The sequence below is a fragment of the Lottia gigantea genome (genome assembly GCF_000327385.1).
Source record: "Lottia gigantea unplaced genomic scaffold LOTGIsca_1, whole genome shotgun sequence".
NCBI lineage: Eukaryota > Metazoa > Mollusca > Gastropoda > Lottiidae > Lottia > Lottia gigantea.
Genome location: NW_008706746.1, coordinates 3,814,245 through 3,819,379, shown reverse-complemented (window position 1 = coordinate 3,819,379; position 5,135 = coordinate 3,814,245).

The window sequence follows — 5,135 nt, the reverse complement described above, 5'->3', positions numbered from 1 at the left end:
CCTTCAAGTTAAGTCTATAAATTATCATGTTATATTAGCCATCAATCAAATTGACTATTATAATAGCAAGGTAGTGATATATAACCCCTGCCCATCAATAGATAATAAATTACATAAACAATAAATAACATACACACTTCTAAATAATTAACGTAGTAAATGTCCTCCGTTCTGTTAGAAAAAATTGAGCACACAAATGCAAAACATGGGCACAAGTGACCTATATATATAATAAAATTAACGTGCTTTTTATATGAGAATTAGCATTAGTCGTTTCGATTCATTTCTTTTTATGTCAGAAAAACAACGGAAGCTCTTAGACAATTTTTAAGTTGAATCAAATCGTTGTTCAACACCAGTTATTGTTTATTTCGAACGTCTATTTAACTTGGAAGTCGAATATGCGCAGTTTATATTGAAATTTCCAAAACATAACGAAATGTTTTTTCGAGATAAACAAATCTTATTATTTGAAATGTGAGATTAACGAAATAGAACACAAAATGGTTTCTGCAATATAAACATTTGAATATTAAAAAGATAAAAAATCTTCACACCTATAATTTAAACACAAATTATACATGAAAAAGCAAAATAAAATGTTTAAAAGTGTCTTTATTAAATTATTTAGTATATTTCAATGATAACGTGTTATTTATGTCTTCAACTACCAGCGTTATCTTTCACACATTTTTTAATTTGAAATAAAAGCATATTTATGTAGATTTGAATATATTACTGTAACTTTTCTAGACATAATAGCTTATCAAGCCTGTCAATATTAAATATTAACTGAAATATTTATGAGATATGCAACATTCTTCCGTTGTCGCCCAATCTTATTTCTTTCAATTTAAATATAAGGTACATTTGATAATAAAACAATTTCTAACGTAATGCATCGAATTCACTTAAAGTTAAATACCTCAATATTCCAAATTTATGAAAAAAAATCCACATATTTCATGTAACAGATAAATTGAAATATCCAAATAAATTAAATTTCTAAATCGTGTATATGAAATTTGTCTTCAAATGTTGAATGAATGCTTATTCATTTTTTAAAAGAGTTTGTGAAATGATTTGTGTTAGGTTAATGGTAATGATCCAAAGTTGTTGGTGATTTAGACAAAGAAAATTTAAAAAGTGAAACAAAAGTTGACTTACCACCAAGATGAATGTACAATCTGTAAAACAGCCAAAATAACGATAATTTTCTCTAAAAACCTCCTCATCTTTAAATCTAAAATAATCCTTTCCTAGAATAACACAATATCCACAGTAATCTCGCAGAAATACACAGCTCTTTAGAATTTACTGCTACAGTTTCACTAACGTCATTGCAGGCTAACTCCTGGCACTTCGATCTTTTTTAAATTCAAGTTTTAAAGGTCACGATTGCCAGGAAGTTCCTAAATGAGGAGTAACATCAAATATTTTCCAAAGTTATTCAAGTAATGTCAACGTTGACTAATTCAGTACAGCAAATTTCAGCTTTCTTCGTAAGTTTTAGCACTTCTTAAATTGACACGAGTTCCTCTACTCTTCACTGCTGGAAAATAAGTCAATAATAAATCATAAAAAACAGAGTCAAAAATTGACATGGAGAAAAAAGTGTGATGAATTTCTCAAAGTGTCAAAATAATGAAACCATACCCGATTATAAATTTTCTTCTTTCAATGAGAGCAATAAGATAGGTGTATAACACATAGAGATATGAAGCGTCCAATCCAAACGAATCAAGTAGCGAATGGGTTGTCTCGATGTTAAATACCACAGGCTATATCTACCGCCTTCTGTCTCTTATGAATAAATTAAAGTAGGAAGGTACGGATGATGCCTCGGGGCTATATAACCCTACTGTTCGAACACTAAGAAAGAATTTCTTTTCTTCCAAGTCATTGATGTGATTTCTCTAAACAGTCGTAAATTAAAACACTATGCTTTCTCTGTGAATGAAGCTTACACACTGTCTTAAGTTTGATTTTTCTTTAAAATCTTTCCAGAATCGTCCAGATTCTCCAAGAAATCAACTTCCGTTTCAAATTAAGTCCAATTTGACTATATAATTCCATAAAAATCCATCGAAAAGAAGCCACACAGTTCGCTGAGTAAAGCTATGTTACACCTTTCCTTTCACCTGATATGATTAGAAATGTTTAAACAACGAGTTATCGCACCTTGTTAATTTCCCTTCTTCTGTCCCGAAACCATAAATAAACTATAAGGTTGTTGTTTTAAGGGCGCAATTAAATTTATGAGCTGAGATTTTAGCCTATATTTGTTTTTATCTCCACTAAGTATAAATCTTGATGTTGTTTTAATTAGACAAAAGAAATAGTTTAGCCTTTTACGAACTTGACGTAAGAATATAGCCTTTTAGTGGACATGAAACAAAAGATAATTGGGTCCTAATACGCATGTTTATACAACCACTATCTAACTTCAATTACTGACGTGTAATTATTATGCTATTCAAACGTTTTTAACTTAATCACGTGTCGAAAATTAACCAAGGGAGGCCACTCATCGAACAATGGAAAAGGCTTAAGAGTCGTAACTTTGTAATCCGTGTTGTAAAACTTTGAAATTTTGCTGATGATTTTGGGCTAAACATTCACAGTAGGAGCATGACGGGGCACCTGGCATGCCAACATTAAGCTTGCAATGTCTTTTAAAGGTACAATCAAGTGATATTGTGCTCATGCCAAATATCAATGTCAGTTAAGATTAAACTTAATGTGTTCGTCTGACGATAGCATACATGGCAGCAAGCTTCGTTAGGGAGCTTAGGACCTTAATTTTGATTATTTAATACATTAAGGAATACCCATACTTATACCCCAAAAAATGTCATAAATAAAACTAACACGAGACCTAAGAATCATCCACTGATTGAAACGTCATTTCATAAACTGCTGTAATTTTAGCCGATGAGGTACAAACACAATTTCGTCATAACAATCAATGGCCGGTTGCTTATTGGTGCTATGTTTTTTTTTTATAGTAAATTTAAAAAAGGATATTTGTGAAGATAAACTATTATCTCTGAAACATCTAAGGCGCTTTTCTAAACTTTTTCATGTAAGATTTACAGACTAATGAAATTAAGGTTTTTCTTTGATCGCGATTAAACATTCCTAATCCAATATTCTAATTATCATAATCCATTTACATATATGGAAACATACGAGAAAAAAATGTATATTCCATTAAGTCGTACAAAAAAGCACTATTGCTGGAGATAGGTCTATGGATAGTTCTAAAATCAGTTAAAAACTTATCGTCTTGAATCTATCTATATTGTCACAATTATTAAAAGAAGATGCAAATCAGTCAATAGCCAAGAAAGGATCAAAACCAAGAACGGTTCCTAATAGTGCTGGGTATCGTCAATCACGTCACGATACAATGCGCATCGCGATACAAGGGTCACGATACGATACATATCGCGATATGGGGTATTGGAATAAAAATGAACGTCTTATAAAAAAGTTTCTAACAATTACAATGAAAAAATTGTATTTTTTATGGAATTAAAGGTATCGATACACGAAGTCGCGATACGATACGCATGTCGTGACATGTCGTATCGCGTATACATCGATTTATCGTGCCAGCACTAGTTCCTAACCACCACCAATCGATAAAATAGAGGTAGTATTCGAATTCAAACTTGAATATGATTGTTCACCAAAATAGTCATCCAGTTTTTAACAAAATGAAAAGTGTTATGTTGTATTGCAAATTCAAAATCGATATCAATTATCTTTTAAAAGGAGGAACTCGAATATATTGAAGTAGACGAAGATGTTGACACGAAAAAATTACGGAGGATCAAGTTATATGTTTGAAAAGAGAGAAAAGTTTCGTTATATATGAGCATTAGAAAAACGATAAAATATGTAAATCATTATTTTTTCATAGGAGGTGTTCATCGGATTATCTTTTACTGATAAGATGATAGCAACTGACGAGTTTTTACAACATTAATTTCACTGGATGTTACTTGTATGTTAGTCCGATGCACTAACCCTGTCTACAACTCTTTTACCTCAGTTTTATGGGTCAATTCTCGATACTCGTGGACTACCGAATAATTTCTTACAATAAGAAAAATCATAACCCTAGTAACCAAATTATAGTCAACTCAATGATGAACAGAGCAGATTGAAACCTCAAAAAAGATATATATATATATGTGCTTGTACTCTTGTAAACAGCAACACTATATCACACCATTATGCCACCTTCGTTCTCTCAGACAAAAAATAGGCAATTAACGCAGGTCCAATATCAAAGTTTCTAATAATTTTATTAACGTAAATAGATTTCTTTTTTTTTCAATTTTTCAGCAGTTCATTTAAGACCACGTCATTCACAATGACGGTCAAGGGGGAATTGATGACTCACGCCACTGCCCTACTCTTTCCACCATGTGACTTCAAGGCGTTTTACTGACATCCAAAATACACAAGAAAAACCCGAAAGATGACTTCGAACTATCTTTCATTGAATGTTATTTTATTAGTGAAATTGTCTAGATTATCTGTCTAACACTATAAATATATTTCAAGATGAGTCGAAATGTACAAGTGGTTTCTGTCAACTGACAAAGTGTCGAACACAACCCTCTAATATTAGGTTCGTTTAAAACATTCCAGATACAGAAATCTAGACCACTTTACTAATATACCTTACAATATTATTGTCTTCCCGAAACAAAATATTTCTTATGTCTACGTTATTTACTATAATTATTACAATTCGCTATTGTTTTTGTTAAATAAATAAATGAATGAGGTTGCTTTTTTGTAGACTTCCTTTTAATTTGAAAGTTTGCTTACTAACAGATAAAACCTTGTAATTCATAATATTTCCAATTTAGTGAATATGGCATTTAAACACTATTTTCCAGGGAACTGCAAAAAACCTCAAAAAAACACCTTATCCATAGGCACTACAATGAATCAGCTTGGTGGATAGAGCGACCAATAAAATTACCATTTACTATACAGGTACCACTGTTTCGATAGGAATACAGAGTTGTAAAAACTCGAAAACCGAAATAGTGAGTGTTAATTTCCCGAGAGAAGCCTATCATTACTTTTGAAATATCGCGATGAATGGCAGA